The sequence below is a fragment of the Gossypium hirsutum genome, chromosome A11 (genome assembly GCF_007990345.1).
Source record: "Gossypium hirsutum isolate 1008001.06 chromosome A11, Gossypium_hirsutum_v2.1, whole genome shotgun sequence".
In the NCBI taxonomy this organism is placed as follows: domain Eukaryota; kingdom Viridiplantae; phylum Streptophyta; class Magnoliopsida; order Malvales; family Malvaceae; genus Gossypium; species Gossypium hirsutum.
The window spans coordinates 2535722-2555361 of record NC_053434.1 but is presented as its reverse complement, the minus strand read 5'-3'; the positions used below and the strand labels follow the sequence as shown (position 1 = coordinate 2555361).

General features: G+C 27.7%; 1 pseudogene; it reads left to right on the top strand.

Annotated features, from left to right (window-relative positions):
- The first annotated feature begins 13705 nt into the window (after window positions 1–13705).
- LOC107924339 (BOI-related E3 ubiquitin-protein ligase 1-like) lies at window positions 13706–15604 on the top strand (annotated as a pseudogene).
- Window positions 15605–19640: the final 4036 nt, after the last annotated feature.

Below are 19640 nucleotides of genomic sequence, written 5' to 3'. Positions count from 1 at the left end.
ATAGCCCAATTTGGATTTTGTAGATAATATATGTAATCAATTGAGGCGGGTGAATGTAATTGTCTTTAAGGTTGAGTTGAAGTTTCATCTCTCAATTTTGTTGAGAGCTCGAGTTAGAAGATAAGATTCTTAGAATGAAAGTTTATTGTCGAAGTGAATTGTGCACCACTTATTAAGGAAACGATGCCCAAGTCCTCAATGGATTCAATAGATTATTTCCACTTGATCAATGTGTTACATATGATCTGATCAGACGAGATGTTTTTGTTCTGTGAACTTTACCCTCAGCTCGAACTCTCAATAAGGTTAGTAAACAAAATCCCAACTCAACCCAAAGACAATAACAGTCCATTAATTAATCATTCAACTTCATACAAACGACATTTTAAAAAGTTCTCTAAAAAATTTTGTACCAAAAAACTTTAGAATTTTAAAGCCACATGCGGAGCACATGATATTCTTGATTTCAACTGCACAAGATATGGTACGTGTTAATTCACATTTGGAAATAGATAGGGGCATAGAGGATGAGGACAATTTAGCCCTAATTAATGATCAACAAGGGGACTACAATGGGTAGAGTACTGGTGTACTTGCCTTTCATACTATTAGTTTTGCCAAACATATATTTATATTTTGGGTCCAAAATAATATTTATAATTTATTTAAAAAATTAAGATTGGACCCAAGATTAATTATCAATATTTAACCACCAAAGAGAGTATTACATGTCAAATTGTCCATTTTTTTCTCTCACAACTAAACAGTTTCTTAATATTGAAACCCAAGTTTTCAATGTCTGCCACTGCCCACCTTTGCTATACAATAAAGCAAGAAAAGGTTTTGAGGGCCATGAAAGCAAATTCAATTAATCATAAAAAAAAACCCCAAGTTTTTTCATGTTTTAAATCTTACACTTGCTTAATTGCTTAGCATTGGCAGTTGAAGCATAGTATTCTTATTCTTCTTATTTTGTGTGTGGGAGTGGGACATAGGCAATCTTCTTTATAATTAATAAATATCCATTTATGTGTTGATCAATCAAATTAGAAAGATGAGCAAAGAAGGAATCCATATTGGTGCATGTGAAATGGAGTTGGAACTACCTTGGGGACCAAAAAAAAACTATAAAAATTGCCAAATATGAGAAGCCCCATTTAATTAATAACCCACCATGAGCCATGAACTACAAGATTTAGGAGGAAAAAAGAAAAAAAGATTCTAGTAAAGTAATTAGGTAGATGAAGAAGATAAGAAACAAGAGCACATGTAGCTAGCTAGCTAAGAGTGATTTGAAATGGGGATATGTGCCCCCCAAAAATGACTAAAGTGTGATAGATGAGAAGTAAAACCTGAATAATTGAAAGAAAAAACAAAGGGGAAAAGGATTGGTCAATGACAGATGAGGCAAAGATGCAAGGCAACATGATGATCATGGAGGTAAACAAAAGAAACACTAACAATGTGCATTCATGTATGTATGCTCGTCCCATGGAGGATGAAATCAGAAATTAAATTGTAATTTTTACGATAGTAAAAATATAATTTTACTATTTTAATTGTTTATATATTTATAATTTTTAAAGATTAAATTAATTTTTTATCATTTTTATCACCAGTTTATAAGGGACCAAGATGTAGTTTTATTTTTATTTATTTACAATTTTAAAAATTTTAAAGAATTTAAATAAAAAAAAATTCATTTTAAGGGAAGTCAAGCCCCGGCCAGCACCCTTAATTGTGCCCCTGGTCCCATGAGAGGTGGCATGGAAAGTATGGTGTTGAAGTGAGGGACTTAATAATATTTTTTTATGGAGATGAGCAATTTTGACCAACGCCCTCCTCAAATAATTTAATATTTTTATACTATACTTAAATTATTACTTTAATTTTTTTTAACCATGTCTGCATGTTTTTTATTATAAAAATTATATTAATAAAAAAATTTTGCAATGAAAATTTAGATTAGGGTAATAGGGTATACAACACTATAGTACATGTACCAAATTATTAAAAATATTGTATAAGGTACCAAAGTGATAATATAATATATGAGCTAAAAGAGGTATAAGCAAAGAAATAATAATAATAATAAAAGAAAATAAAACAAAAAAAATGCCTCCAAATGTTGATTAATTTCATACCCTTATAGTTTTTAACGTGAGAAATTAAAAATCTTCCAACTCTTCAATTCAACATTTTTAAAATAAATTCAACATTTTTTTTATTTTTTCAAGATAAAAATATTTATTATTATTTAATTTGAGATTACTACTTGAATTTAGGTGGTGTTAGATAGACTGAAAAAAAAGAGTAAGTATTAAAAATTTAAGTTATAAAATTGTTTGTTATATTACATAAAATATTGTTTGATAAGTATAGATTTTAAATTATAAGAAATATATATTCTACAATTTATCCTTAATTTTTAAATATATATTCTACAATTTATCCTTAATTTTTAAATATTTTATCTTATTATAAACAAAAATCAGATTTTAAACATAAAATTTTATAGAATAATATAATATTAAAATAAATAAAATAAAATTGAATTAATTGAAATATTGATAAGTAGTTCTTATTTATTTATTATTTATTATTTATTATTTATTTATTATATTTCATACTTTTTTATAGAAAAAATTCTAACAGCTTGTTTTATTTTTTAAATTATTAAAAATATTAATTTTCAATTGATTTAACTTTTTCAATAATCTTCCGAACAAGCCCTTAGAAAATTGGGTATATTTCTTACTAATACATTATCATTATTCGTGTACAGATTTAAAATAATAAAAACGCACCAAAATTAATTTATCCAAAACTCTCAAATGTTTCATAGTAACTCTTTTACTTACTATGTTTGCCTTCATTGGTTTGTTATGTATTTTCTTCTCAAATTTATATAATGTCTTTCTATAACTAAAATCATTAAATGAGATATTAAATCTTATCTGGCATAGTTTAAAATAAAAATTTTAAATTTTTTTTTTTGTAAAAATGGATGTTATATAGGTTTTCAAATTTTCGAAGCCTTTACAAAAGCTTTATCGCTCTCTCTTTTTTTTCGATTTTACTTTGTTTTTAATTTTTTATTTAAAATTTATTTGATAGTATTGTACTTTTCTTTAAAAAATTCATTTAAATTATACAATGTTCGATTTGACATGTTATTTAACAAATTTAATAATTAAAAGACTTGATTAACATAACATCAATTAATTAAGGATGTAATTAGAACACTTAGAAATTTGGGGGCAAATTTAGAATGAAAGTAATAGTTTAGGAATATTCTGTGCAATTATCTCATATTTTAAACAATAAAATCAATTTTCAAAAAGAGTTTAATTCACCGATTGAGTCTTAGCTTAGTTGGCATCGACATTTGCATTTAAGTATATTATCCTCTTATTTAATGATGAGGGAAGGACTATAGGTAGTTCTGAGCATTGTATCCAAAAGACAAAGACTAGGAATCGTGATGTTGAAATAAATGGTTTAATCTAAACATAACTCCGACCAATTAAATCCGTAAATAAATCTAGATATTTGAAAGAAAGAAAAATATAGTTTCACCGTCCAAGTTGCCTTAGCTTAAGGGAATTAATTTGATTGATCAAAAATTAGGAACACCTCACACAGGTGAAAATGAAATATGGGTAAGAAAAACCATAATTACACATACCTTTAGTTGAACTAATCTCCATCTCAAAAACAAAACAATAAAATAAAAGTTGGGTCAATAGCTTTTTTGCTTTTGCATGCCAACTTTGAAAGAAATTTAAAGAGGAAATTGCCCCCCCCCCCCGCCCACTTGGCATTGCTTCTATTTGTTTAGTTCTTACAACTTGAGGATTTCATGTTTAATCTCTCAAAAACACATAGGTATACCCTTTTTTTAAAAAAAGAAAATGACCTAAACCAAACATTTCACTATTATAGAGTTACCCCATATTGAAAATGACATGAACGACATGAAAATAAAACCTTTTCAAATCAAGCCAAAATTCTTGGGAACAACCGAACAAAACCCTATCTCCACTTTCAAGACCAAACTCTACATGAAAGAAGAATCAAAGCAATGAAAAAAGAAGATATGCTTTCACTTATTCCACCCAAACTCAATGGGATATCTAACCAAATTTTATTTAATCCTTCCACTTTTGCAATTTTTAAATTTTAATCCTAATAATTAAAGTCATGTTGATAACATTATTGATGGTCGTGGCATTTTAATATCCTATTTTTTCGTTTAAGAAATTAAATTTAAGACAAAACTCACTTTTAATTTTAAAGTGTAGTTGCTAAAAAGAATGGGATATCTATGAATTAAAGTGTTTGATAATATTATTCATGGTTTTTTTTAATTTAATTTAATTATTAATTTCTATAAAAAAAGTTAGAATCTCTTTTTTTTTTAAATAGAGATGTTGACTAAAATATTATATTTTAGTGATGTCGACGTGATAATCTATGTATATTTCATATTAGACTTGTCCAAGAATTGGGTTTGAACAATAATTTTTACATTTTGGGGTTCAATTTAAATAATATAAAAGTACTTTTAATTTAAAATTTGATTATAAGATATATAAAAGAGGAACTACAAAGTATGTTATTAATATTTTATTAATTTTATAGTAAAATGATATTTTTAGGTGGGCTGGGCTGATACAAAAACAGGCCTGGACTTGGAAAAACATTTTGGAATTAGGCCTTGGTCCAACCTGACCTAATCAAACAAGATCCATGGACACATCTATTTATGTTGATATTCCATTATTTGTCTTATATGTCATACAACAAATAATTTAAAATTTTTAAAAATGTTTAAAAAAATTAAAATTTTAAAAAATATATAAAAAGTTCATAAAAATCTGAGAACAATAGCCTAAATTACACACGGATTACCATATTTAAAAATTCAACGTTTTAGCCAGTATTACTGTTAAAAACAATAATTCGATTCTTTTAAAAGGTTTGATGATCAAATTCAACTCTTTTTAAAAGGTTAAAGGTAAATTGACAAAAGATATAAACATTAAGAGCTAAATCCATCATTATTACAAAATTAAAATTCAATTGATAACATATATTCAAATTTAACAGAAATTAATCAAAAAATGTTACCCAATCTACTAATTTTTAATCTTTAATTCATACAAATAAATTGACTAAATCTATAAAATATAAAATAAAGATATTAAACTTCAAGATTTCAAAAAATAAAAATAAAAAAAATTCTAGAATGGTATCTTCAAAAGTTGTTTTTCCCCACTCTTTACATTTTGAAATGCATGCTTGCAACTACCTAAAAAAACCAAGGTGTGTTGTTTCTTCTCTCTCTAGATGTGCATAATTGGAAAGCATTACCAATTGATGCTTTGAAAATTTGAAAATTTTGGCCTTTTAACCCTCTATTGTCAATTTTAGAATATTTGAATTATAGTTATTATTTTTCATCAATTTTAATGCATAGAATCAACAACCAGTGAAAATTATATCAATCCTCTTTCATAAAGTAGAATCTCTCATACATCAAGATTGTAGGGATCCAATCTCACTATGGTATATATTATACAAGTAGAATTGAGAGGGTATATTAAAAAACAAAAAGAATAATTAAATATATAAAAATAAGACATATGATTATTTTTTAAATCCGTAATTGGAACTACCAATATACTAAAAATTAACAAATTATTTAAATTATATGTTTTTTTTTCTTTCTTTTGATATCTTTCTAAAAAAAATGCAAATTTTAGAATTAAATAAAAAGATGCTAATAATAAGTGAAATAATTAAATCTAAAAAAATAATAATAATAAAAATAAAAGATTATGCAAGATAATTAATTATCTTAGTTTGCATCAAAGTCAATAATTTAAAATATGAAATGATTCCAATTCACCATCATTTCCAAAGGGAAAAATGCCAACTTAAAAAGGGGTTTGATCCCTTCTCACCATATGAATCCTTTGGTCCCATGACAATGAATTTTGTTTTTGGTTTATGCTATCTCAATGCACACAAAAGCTAATTACAATGGTAGATCACCCATTCTTTTCTTCATTATGTTTCATTTAATAATTTACGGGAAAAAGTCACAACTTATTATTTTTCGCACTTTTTTTTTATAAAATATATTAAAATATTAATTTTCTGTTAGATTAATTTTTTCGACCGCCTTCATGTTTTCCCTATGCTTAAATTTAATATTTTGTGTAGGAACAACTTGGGAAAACATATATTCTTATTCAACCTAAATGCTTGTCTTTTTTCTTTTTTTTTTGTACTATTTATCAATAACATGCTTAAGAAAATCTAGAAGAATAAAATATTTTCAACCATTTTTTTTTTTGTAAATAAAAAAGAGAGAAAATCAATCATTTTAACAGAAATGTTTTTATGAGATTATAAATTAAAAATAGTATGCTACACCAAAACCTAACTGATTGGAAGAGATAATGTAGGGTTTGATTGAAAATTTAAAACCACTAATTTAATCAACAGGATAGCAAAAATTGGAGAGGAAAAAACAAAATGTATGGGATATTAACAACACCTTCACCTTGTTTTTTAGATAAGATTTTGTAATCATAAACCTTTACTTTTTGTTTTCTCTTTTAATTTCGAAATATATCAAACAACTTTTAACTTTTAATTTTATATACCCATATATATTAAAAAGATTAAGACAAAAATGAGTTTTCAACACCTTACACACATGTATATATTTTATGCAGGGGGAATCCATTTTTTTTAAAGGAGTTTGGGATTAGAGGTGATTATAGGTCGGTTTGGATTAATAGAATTTTAGGTTTGTTTTTTAGGTTCGGGTTCCACTCGAGAAATGAGTCTAAAATTCTGGCCAAATCTAGTTCGGCTCAGTTGAATTATTATTTATATATATATATTAAAAAATATAATACATCAAATATACTAAAAGTATGCGTTAAAAATAAATGTTTCCCAACAAATTTAAAAATTATTTATACTTAAATAACACTGAGATATATGCAACTTAGCAAGCAAATAGCTTTAAAATAATACCAAAATTGATAATAAAATAATAGCTATACAATATTCAAATAGTAACAACAAAATAGTAGCAATATAATAGCGAAATGACACCAAAATAGCAGCAAAAAGCAACTTCCTTTCTGCAAATTCAAGCCATGTCGAGGCAAAAAAAAAAACTTACTTAAGGCCCAGATTGTTTAGAAAATAGGTCTCATTTTCAGGCCTATGTTTTTGCTCAAATCCTCTCACTTTTCAAGCGAGCCTTTAAGCAGAGTTGGATGGCCCAACCCATGATCAAGTTTATTCGGGATTGAATTATAATTTTTTTACAAGGCTAAAGTGTAATTTTATCTTGTATTCACTTATGATTTCATCACATCTTAAAGGACTAGATAAAAATCTTTTCATTTTTTTAGGGTCAAAATATAATTTTATCACGTAATAACTTTTATTTCTATCATTTATTAGGGAATTAAAAATTAAATTTTTTTTTCATTTAAGGGGGCCAAGACCCTTGCTTGCCCCCTCTAAATTCACACCTAGTTTATGTTCAAGCTAATAATAATACTACCATTAACCCTTTCTATAATAATCTCGTTTCTCTATCACAATTTTGGATGTTACAGAAAAGTGTATGTTATACACTTATAACAACATTTGAGATTTTGGTTATATTTAACTTTTTTTTTAAATTTTAAAATTAAACTATAATATCTTAATAATATTAATTAGCGAGATCTATATCAATGAAAGTAACAATTATAATTCTATTTACTAAACATTATTTAGATTTAATGAAATATGATTAATAAATTTTTAGGTAAAATTTAAATCTTGAAAGAATATCTTAATTAAATTTTGTAATTTTTATTTTAATTTGAAAATAAAAAAATTACTAAAATTTGAGATAAAATGATGTTATATAAATAACTAACTTAGTAAAAAAAGTGTGTTTCGAATATTTGTTGTTGTTGTAATTGAAATGTTGTTATATAAGAAAAAAAAATATCTAAAATGATTTTACAACAGATTTAATTATTATAATAAAATGCGATTATAAAGATCACTATTATAGAGAGGCCTATTGTAATAACAACAATAATAACCAATGAGTACCATGCAATATATATGGGAAAATATTTGGTACATTGCTAATAGAATTTTTAGACTTCATAAGTAAGATCAAGAGGTTGACAAGTGTCCGATAGGGATATAGTAAAATATTAAAAAAAAAGACACATTACAATTTTTTAAGTTTAAAGTAATAATAAAAAATGTGCATTGCCAATGTATCAAATACTAACCATATATATATATGCATAGAGTAAACTACACTTAAAGTCACTAAATTATTAGTAAGTTTACATTTCGATCATTTAATTTTAAAAAATTACAAAATGGTCACTAAACAATTCAAAAGTTTTCATTTAAGTTATTGGATTGTTAAAATTGTTGTTGTATAGCCTTCTATGTTTGCGATACCTGCACCAATTTGAAAGCTCCCCATCTTCTCTTTTACAGTTCAATTTTTTTTCATAAAATAACTTTGAACATCGTGGATCTGCGAACTTAAATCCAAACAGATTTCTTTCTTCGACATTAACTATTAGATTGACTTTGATCTAAGGTATCATCGACCCGTCGCTTGGAGCTCGCTAAACGAATTTTAGAAAAAAACTTAATAGCCAGGTGACTTGAATAAAAACATTCAAATAGTTCAATGATTATTTTATAATTTTTTAAAATTAAATAATTAAAATATAAACTTACTAATAATTTAATGATCTTAGATGAAATTTGCCCAAACAAATATAAGCACGATCCCATAAAAATGGGACCCATACATAAGTGACTATATGAAAGTGTGCCCGGAATGAAGAGAGAGAGATGGAAGGTTGGTTTTTGCAGTAAAATGCTTTTGATTCCTCGCAGTAAACGCAAAGTCCCCACGCTCCCACAAAATTGCTTCCCAATTACCCCTTTCAGACTCCTTTGCTTCATTCCCAATACCTTTTGTTTTTCCCTACCTTATATGCTGCAGTGGTTGTCCCTTCTCTTGTGACTGCCATTATCACTACCAGCAACCAAACAGATGCTTAAACTACTTTCAAGACCCTCATAAATTATACCACCACCCTCCCTCCTACTCAAATTATTACCAAAAATTATTGACCTCCTAGGTCTTGTGGAAGGTTTTTCTATATTTAAAATGTAATCTTTTTATTTTATTTTAAGAAATTAAGTTTTATTTTTTAAATTTGAAAATATAAATCATTTTGTTAATACTGTTAAAATTATTCTGTTTGATTTAGGTTTAGTACTATGTCATTTCTTTTGTTATATGGTTATCGAGTGATATTTTTAAATTTTAAAATGTCACACTAGCGAATTCGATCGAAAATATTTAAGGGGTTAATAATTAAACTTGAATTTTAAAATCTAAAAAGTATAAGGTTTTTCTTAAATCACTTCAAAATGGATGAAAAAGTTAACAATTTTTAATTTTGTTGACGTGACATTCACGTGGATTGTCACTTGAATGACATGACAACATTTGATTATTTTTAAAAAATTTAAAAAATTTTAATATATATAAATTATTTTTTAAAATTAAAAATAATTAAAGTTAATTAAATGCTGACATGCCATCTACTCGGCAACCCATGTGTATGCTACGTTAGTGAAGTTTACAAATGTTAACTTTTAGATCCATTTTGGAGTGATTTGATAAAAAAATGCAAGTTGAAGGGATAAAAAAGACGAAAAATTAAATGAAGAGCTAAAATGATTTTTTCTTTTTGTAAAGTTTGACAGCCAAATAAGTTATTATGTCAAATTTTAAAGAATAGAATTAGGTATCTCAACTAGAGGTGTCAATGGGTTAGGTTGGTCGGATCTATGCATGATATTAACACACTTCATGCTTGGCTAATCCCAACCCAACTAGAAATATGGACTTATAATTTTATCCAATTTCATTTTAAGCTCGCCCATATTTTTTTTAAAAGATTTAAAAATAAATATTTATATTATTTTTAATTTAATATTTAATAATTTTATATATTAAAATTTTATATATAGTCACTTTAACAATTTTTAATATTTACATCATAGTAGTAGTATTATATACTACTATATATTAATTTTTTATGTGTTATAAATTACATAATATATAAAAAAATTATATAACATAAAACATTATTAACTTAAAAATGGGTTAAGCTAAGCTTGGGCCTTAAATGTTTAAGCCTAAATCCGATCTATATTTTAAACATACCTAATTTTTTTATTTAAATTCATTTTTCTAACCTAATATTTTTATCGAAACATTCTCGAATCTTAAACTATTGTTAGAAGTTGGACAGATAACCCCATCATCTAACATGCCTCATCCCTTTTTGGTGGGTTTTAAAAACTGGGTTTTGCTTAGAAATTAAATTTATTGATTATTTATATTCGAATGATCATGTTGATCATCAATCACTAACCTCTCTCCATCCTTTATTTTGTTTGAAAGAAAGTTCATCAACCAATTAAAGAATGGCAAAATCTATGAGGTAATAGTTGAGTGATCCAATTAAGCTTGAATTAGGTGCCAATTCATGACTAGATTGGCAACAACTAACAAATGTACATCACTAATTATCCTCCATTTCCTCTCATTTGTTAGATCATAAAATACCCATGAACAATTTCTACAAAAAAATAAAAAAAAAAACCCATGAACAATAAGATAATATATTATATTGTAATTATTGTTATTGACTATAGATTAATGGCACTTATATTATTCCTTTCTTTTCATCTTCCAACAAAACAAAAAAATTGAAAAAAGTGCAATTATTTTGTGTTAAATTGATAGTATGAGAAAAATGCCTTTTGCTTTTGGTGATGCCATTAGGTTTTTAACACTTATGAAAGCAAGCTTAGAGGAGTTGTTCATTACATATATATACACGGAAAGTGATAAATAATAAATTAATTAATTAAATGAAAAATAAAAATAAAATAGTTTCCTTAAAAAAGAATGTGGGTTGGAATTGGGGATGGTTGGCAATGATTTTGGTGTGAATAAAGCCATGAGTAGTGGGTAGAGAATACTTATAACTACTCACAATTCCTTCTCAACTCATAAATAGGAGGATTATGCATTTCAGCACACTCGAATTCACGTTTTCTTATATTTGAGCTAATACTCATGTTAATTGAGTTAAGACTCAATTGACTATATTTTCACATTTTTAAAATTATGTTTTAAATATTTAATTGTATTATATGAATATGTATCATTATATGAATATATGTTTTAAAAATTTAATATAAATTTTAATTTTATTGACATTATTATTGTTACAATAATTTAAAAGAAGTGATTTTAAATAAACAAGCAATATAATTTAGATATTACATAAAAAATCTTAAATATAATTAATAATTTAGATATTATTTCATGTCATTGTAAGATTGATCACTTGATCAAAGCTATAATTGATGCTTTGATAGTTGAGATAAATTTTAAAAAAATGCGAAATAAACATTATTTCAAGACTTTAAAGGAACTTTCTCTTTTTCAAACTCGAATAATTCATAATATCATTTACTTTAAGAAATAATATTATAATATTAATATACATACTATTAGATGCGATTTAAAAATTGGGTTCAAATAATTTATCAATAAAAAATCGTCACTATTTCTCTAATTCTTGACAGAATCGAAAAATACAACCCACACATAACTCTGAATAAGTTGCACTTTAAAAATATCATTTGAAAGAGAGGGTGCATCCTCCTGTATTAAGGACAACGCTCATACCAATTGAATTAAGATTTAATCGATAATAATAGTCTTAATCATGATGGTTTTTTAATTAAAAAAAAAGAAATTGAAGAAATCGATTAATGAAGTTTCCACGTTGGTCACTTTGTTATTTGTAATTAACTACTTTTTTATCTTGATTCGCATGCAAAAAAAAAAAAATACTATTAGCAGATTCTTCTTGAAGAACGAACATTAAAAAAGAAAGAAAGAAAAACAGTAGAATTGATTTTGATCCCAAAACGTGTTGACTCACCATTGTTTTAGTTGTTTGTAAAATGAGTCGACAGCATTTTTAACATTGTTTTTATCAGTCAAATTATACATTAATCTAGAACATTATGATTAACTCCAATTTCAAATGCTTTGATTAACTTAATTAATTGCTGTCCACATTATGATAACCTCAATTATTGGTAGTAATTATCGATGGTTCTACATAAAAACTTTTAAAATTTTCTACCTACTACAAATTGAATTTTCTTTTAATAATAAATAAAGCAATTTAAGATGGGAAGATATTGCAAATGTTAAAAATTCAAATATCAAATTTATTAATTGTTATATTTTTAATTTGATTTTCATGCAAAACATTGGTTTGGTTCGGTAGAAATCAACTTCAATTTTCTCCTCAAATATATATTAAACCAAAATTCACATACGTAATTCTATTGGTTGCATGTAAATTGTAAAGCAAACATAAAAGTTTTTCATATAATGTAAAAGCAAATTAACAAGTAAAAACGACAGAATTGATGCCGTTTTCATTCATTTCCAAGTATGAATAAATTTTAAAAAAAAAATGGAAGGGAAAAGGAAATGCCGTGTTCGAGAGAAGGAGAAGAAAACAATGAGAGTGATGAAAGTGAGTGAATGGAAGAAGCAACTGCCGTGCAGCTTTGTAATTACTCTTTATATTTATGATTAAATAAAAGGAATAATGCAATATTTAGTCTTTGAATTTGGTAATTATCTAATTTAGTCTCTTTTTTTTTTATCTTGATAATTTTTTTATTTTGGTCTTTATGATAACATGACACTTTGAGATTGCGACACAATATCGTAGTGTCATGTTATCACAGTAACCAAAATTGAAAAAAATTGACAAGCTTCAAGATTAATGTGGAGCAAAAAAAATTTCAGGGACTAAATTAAAAAATTTGTTAAGTTCAAAGGCTAAATTTTGTTTTATAATTAAAAATACAAAATGTCGTGGTTTTGGAAACCAGACCAATGGTCATACCTATTAGGCCATCATTTTTCGATTTGACTAATTTTAATTAAATAAATTATTAGAAAATATATAAAAATATATTTTTTTAAAAACATAAAACACAATTTAACTTAATTGATTTACATCAATTCACAGGTCATTAGTTCTCTCTTTTACTTTGGACTTACGATGGATTCTTGATATAGTTTCAAAAAGTGTGCAAAATGCTAAAATGGGTAAGAATGGGGCATAATTATAAAAAGGCTGAAATATATCTCCATACTCTTCACAAATTTAAAATTTAATTCTTATATTTTTATTTTTAATAATTTAGTCCCTTTATTTTTCAAAATTTAAAATTTAGGTTAAATTGTTAACCTTGTTAATTTTTTTACTAAATTGGCTGGCGAGACATTTTGAAAAAAAAAACTCACTTAGTAGCAATGCAACTAAAAATTTTAGGTTGTAATAAACTTGAATTTAATAAAATAATTTTAATAGTATTAATAGTTGGACCTAAATTTTGACATATAAAAAATACAGGGATTAAGTTGCGAAAAATAATAATAAACTTAAAAAAAAAGAAATGGTGAAATTAGAAAATAAATTCTATTTAATAGTAAATAATTGAAAATTTAAAAAGAGAGAGAGTCCTCGTGAAGAAAAGCCAAGCCACCCACGCGAAGAACAAAGAGGAAGCAAAGGTTAAGGCACCCCCCTCAATAAAACAAACAAACAAAAGAAAGAAAGAGCAGAATAAGGCGTCTCTCTCTTGGACTGATTCTTTCCCATCGCATCTCTTTTTCTCTCTTTTCCCCTTCTGCTACCTATATATGGAAATCAACGTCCTAACATGCCCATGCCATGGGGCAAAAAAAGTAGGTCAAAAACCATCTCCACCAACAAAAATGAAGCCATGAGAGAATTTTGGGTTATCTTTCACCTACTTGTTCTTTCAGTTTATTTATCCCTTCCTTCTTTTGATTGAATCCTAATCTTCTCCTAAGTTTGGTATCTGCTACAATGGCCGTTCAAGCTCAATACCCTTCTAATGTTCTTCTTTTAAACAGGTTCGTCTTGGCCTCTCCCTAGTTCTCTGTTTCTTTCTTTGCTTGCTTATTATTTCCGGTCTAATTTTGTTTTGGGGGGTTATGTATTTGCAGAAATGGACAAGAGGGGAATGAGTTTCCATTGCAGCAACAAGCAGGAGGAGTTTTTCTCGATCAATCCCATTCTCATATGTTGTTCAACAATAATAATAATCCACGCAAAAGAGGAAGAGAAGTTGCAGGGGCGGCAATAACAGCGCCGATCAATTCATATTCCATGCAGACTCAACCGCCTCAGCTGATCGAGCTTTCTCAACTCCACCATCCAAATGTAGTCTCCACCGGCCTCCGCTTATCTTTTGGCGATCAACAACAAAAGTTACAGCAACATCAAAATCAGAACCAAAATCAAAGCTATCGGCAACAACAACAGCAGCAACAAAATCTTGTTTCAAATTCCTCTGTTTTTGCATCCGATGATCTGGTCACTCAAATCAAACGCCAGAGAGACGAATTAGACCATTTTCTTCAAGCCCAGGTACTGGGTTTTCTCTTTTTCTAAATCGGGTTTGGTAAATTTTTTTAGTTTTGGGGAAAATGTTGATGTTTATTTGGGTTGTTTTTTGTTATTTACTGAAGGGCGAGGAATTACGACGTACTTTAGCGGAGAAAAGGCATAGGCATTACCGTGCGCTACTAGAGGCAGCGGAGGAATCGGTAGCGAGGAGGTTTAGAGAAAAGAAGCGGAAGTGGAGAAAGCAAAGCGCCGGAACGTGGAGTTAGAGGCACGTGCGGTGCAACTTGGCGCGGAGGTACAGGTTTGGCAGGCGAAAGCCAAGGCACAAGAGGTGACGGCGGCTTCGTTACAAGCGCAGCTCCAACAGGCCATAATGAACGGAGGAGCTGGTTTGACGCAGCAAGATAGCAGGAGAGGTGGGGAAGAATGGCGGAAGCGCGCCGGCGGGGAATCAGAGGCGCAGGCGGAGGACGCCGAGTCAGCTTACGTGGATCCGGGACGTGTCGTATCAGCTGCTTCTGGCCCATGTTGCAAAGCGTGTAGGACACGTGCCGCGGCGGTGGTGCTGCTGCCTTGTCGGCATCTTTGCTTGTGTACGGAGTGTGACCGAGTGGCTCAAGCTTGCCCGCTTTGCCTCACCTTCAGGAATTCTAGCGTCGAGGTTTTTCTTTCTTGAAAATTAAACAAAAAAAAAAGAAAGAAAAAGAAAATCTTAAAAAAGGTTGAAAAAATTAAAAAAATTAACCTTTTAAGTAAAATAATAAAATTTACGTTTCACTCTTTTTATTTTTGGTCTAATATTATGGTTGTTCACTTAAGGGCCGAAGATTTTACCTTTTTATTTTTTATTTTTTATTTTTTACTCGGTTCCCCCTCTTGGAGGTAATGTACATGGCCACTTTGGCAGTGGCATAGTTTTTTTTTCCTTGCCCTTTATTTTATATTTAGGTTTTAATTAATAAATAAAATTCTTTTATTTATTTTACATTTGCATGGTAAATAATTATTCAATTGCCCCTCTCCAATGTGAGATAAATTGCAAAAAATGCGATAGGTATATTAAAAATTAAGTTTTCGTGATTAATTAAAATAATCAATTAAATTTTTTATTAATATTTTTCATCATTTTCATTGATCTTGACTATTAAAATAAATTAATTGACCAATTAAATATTCACACATGATAATTTCTAATTCAAATATAATTTTTTTATAAAAATAATTAAAAATTGTAAAAAAATTATAAAAATAAGAAAATTATCAAATATTAAATACATATTAAAAAAACATAAAAATTGATATCAACTTATAAAAATTATAAATTATAAAAATCTAGTAAAATTATAGTTTTTTCTATAAAAGAAATAATGCATATTTAAAATTTTATAAAAAATACTAAAATTCTATAAAAATAATAAACAATAAAAAGTTAATAAAATTTATTAAAATCATTAAAATTTATATAAACTTATAAAAAATATAAAAAAAATCATAAAAACTTTGAACTGAACCGGATTAGATCAGTCAATTGGGCTAATTAGATTGAAATTGACAAGGGTACCAGTTCGAAGAAAGTTATTAGACCGGTTGACTTGGGAACTAGATGATTGAACCGAATTTTTTATTTTGATCTTTTATTTAATTGAACTGGACGGATCAATCGGGCTAACAAATCAATGGCTTGACTAATTCAACCATCGATCTGATTCTAAAAACTTTGGTCAATATATTTCATTACATATGCTAATAGTTGCATAATGAAATTTTGGTTTGATAAAAAATATTAAAAAATAAAAAATCGGTTCAACTGCCTGGTTCCCAGGTTAACCGGTCTAATGATTTTTCCTAGATCGATACCTTCGCTGGTTTCGAGCTAACAGATCCAGTTCAAATTTTTTATGTTTTTTTCTAACTTTTACAAGTTTATATCAATTTGAATAAAATATTAATAAATTTTATTGTTTTTTAAGAATACTAATACCTTTTTTCAATTTTATATTTTTTTATAATTTATTAGATTTATTATATTTTTGATAATTTTTATTAAGTTTATATGAATTTTCATATTTTTTAATATTTAACATTTTTTATATATTTATAATTTTTTCTGATTTTAATCATTTTTATGGTAAGAATATTAGATTAAACTAGAATTGTCATGTGTCACAATTTGATTGGTCTATCAATTTATTTTAACGGTCAATGTGGTCAATGCCGAAAACCGTTAACGGAGGAGCTTAATTAATTATTTTCATTAACGACAATGACTTAATTGATGCAATTCTAATAAAGACACTTAATTGATTTATTTTTTTTTTTTGCATTTTCTTTTAAGGGTTTTTAAACATATAAGCCTAAAAGAAGATATCTAAAGCTCATTACATAGAGTGATATGTAATATATATATATATATATGGAAAATGATAAATTTAGTCTCTAAAGTTTATTTATTTGGTCACTTTAATATTAATTTTCGGATTAATTTAGCTTTCAACATTTAACATTTAGTGGAATTATTTTTTTAGATGGATAAGTTAATTGAATGGTGAGATTTTTAAAGGAATTGACGTTACAACTTGCATTGCAACCTCTTTATATTTTATAAAAATTTTAAAAATGAAAATATTAAAAAAATTAACAAATTTATAAAAAGTTCATTTTAAAAAAATACTATATATATCAACAATGAAATACACATAAACTGTCATGTAGGATACCGTATTAGTGCTATTAAAATTTAAACAATTGAGTAAACTTTTTAGCCTAAAACAAAACAATTTGACTAATTTTTGAAGATCGAGGACTAAAGTGATCTAAAAAATAAAGAAGTAGGACTAAAATAAAAATAAGTAAATATTAGAGTACATAAAAATAACAATTTATGGAGTTTAGATTTTTACTCATATAGTTTGTTTAGAGTTGGAGAAAAGGGAAACATGGTATTGAAAACTTCATGGATTGGTATACCATATGTATGATACATAATCTGTTGAAAGAGTTAGTGAAAGAAGAAATAAATACCCCAAACTTTTATCTTCGAGTTTTATTTCCTGTTTATGCCGAGTTTACAAAATGGGAGTATCTTTAACACTAAGAAAATCTCGACATTCACTTTTGGTAAGCCTTTATGTTCATTATAGCATATAAGAGTTGAATTGGCAACTTGGGCACCACTTCTTTGGGGCACCACTTTGTTGGTTTGAATATAATAAGGGTGCTTTGTTATAGATTAGATCACAATTCACACTTCAAATTATTCTGCAACCTTTTAACAGTTCCTTAAGCTTATACTTTAAGCTGGAATCTAATAATCATCACATGCCCATCACGTTGCATTGTCCTTCCCACTTCCCTCGATTATCATGGATTGTTTCTACTTTGGTTCATGAAACTGGTTCATATTTTACTTTTCATCACACATGTTTATCACCATAAAAATGATGCGAATAAAAATTATATTTGTTACCCTTATTTTAGTGAGATTTTGTATCGATTAAAGCTATAATTAGCTCTCATATAGGTCAAGCTTGTAAATGGCAAACTAAAACAAATATGGGTAAATTAAACCTAGGGTCATTAAACTATTAGTAACTTTATATTTTGGTCACTCAACTTCACAAAGTTATAAAATGATCACGGAATTATTTAAAAAGTTTTCATTAAGTCATCGAACTATTCAAAAGTTTTTATTTAAGTCATTGGGCTATTAAGTTTTTCTTTTCTTTTTTTAAGGTCCGATTAGCGAGCTCCAACAGACAATTCAACAATTGGTGCAGTGAATCAGTGCCCATCAACAAGTAGAAGAATATATCTTAGATCCAAGTCAATCTGACGGTCACTGTCGAGATTGGAGAAAAAAGATGTTTGGATTTTGATTCGTAGATTCATGAAATTCAAAGTTGTTTTATGAAAAAACTAAACTGTAGAAAAGAAAGGGAAGAAAAGCTTTCGATTGGTATAGGCAGTGTGAACAGAGAAAACCATTAATGATTTTTTTTGAATAATTTAGTGACCATTTTGTAACTTTTTGAAATTAAGTGATCAAAATGTAAATTTACTAATATTTTAGTGACCTTAGGTGGAATTTACCCTTTTTATAACCAGTAGACTGTTTTTAAGTGTAATGAGATCAAACAGACAACATCTGAGAAGCCAAGGCTGTCAAAATGGGGAGCAACGGAAGAGGACAAGAAAGTACATATATTTATAAGAACAGTGCCCCATGTTCCCATCCCATGAATTGCTCTCCATTGCCTCCCATTAAAAGACCTCGAAGTACCCGGACAATGTACCGACAGATGGTCTTCTTACAAATTTTCACAAGGACCAAAAAATTAAAATACCATAAAAAAAACAGTGTGAGATTCATGGTTATGATGGATTGGAACAGCCATAACCCTAGAAATTGACTTGAAACATATCGAGAGAGGGAAATGGAACAGTCTATCTTGATTCTTGCCCATTAAAATCCAATGTTATACGAAGCCAAGTTGCCACAGCTAATAGAGGGACATGAAAGATCAATCCGATCCATATATCTTTTTTTTGTCCACATTTTATGGGTAAGATGCATGCATTGCTTTGAGTACAGACTTTGGCCTTTTCTTTCATTTTTCGATGAGTTTTTGAGTAAGATTCATGGGTTCAAGTGCATGAACTTTCTCTGGTATCTCACAAATAAGTAAAAGACCATTGGGGGGGGGGGGAGGGGGGGTTAGTGGGTCATTGCTTCTTCGTGTTTGGATGTATTTGGATGTATGGGGTGATGGTGTATGGCCTAGTTTATGGTTGCATTGGGTGCCTCAGTCATAGCTTTTTTCTAGTAGAGTCCGCCTCATTCTTTTTGGGTAAACTATATATAATGTCACTAAATTATTAGTAAATTTATATTTTGATCACTTAATTTTAAAAAATTATAAAATAGTCATTGACTTATTCAAAAATTACTAAAATCGTTGTTGTATGGCTTGTTATGTTTGCATCACCTGCACTAATTAAAAATTCTTCTTCCCCTTC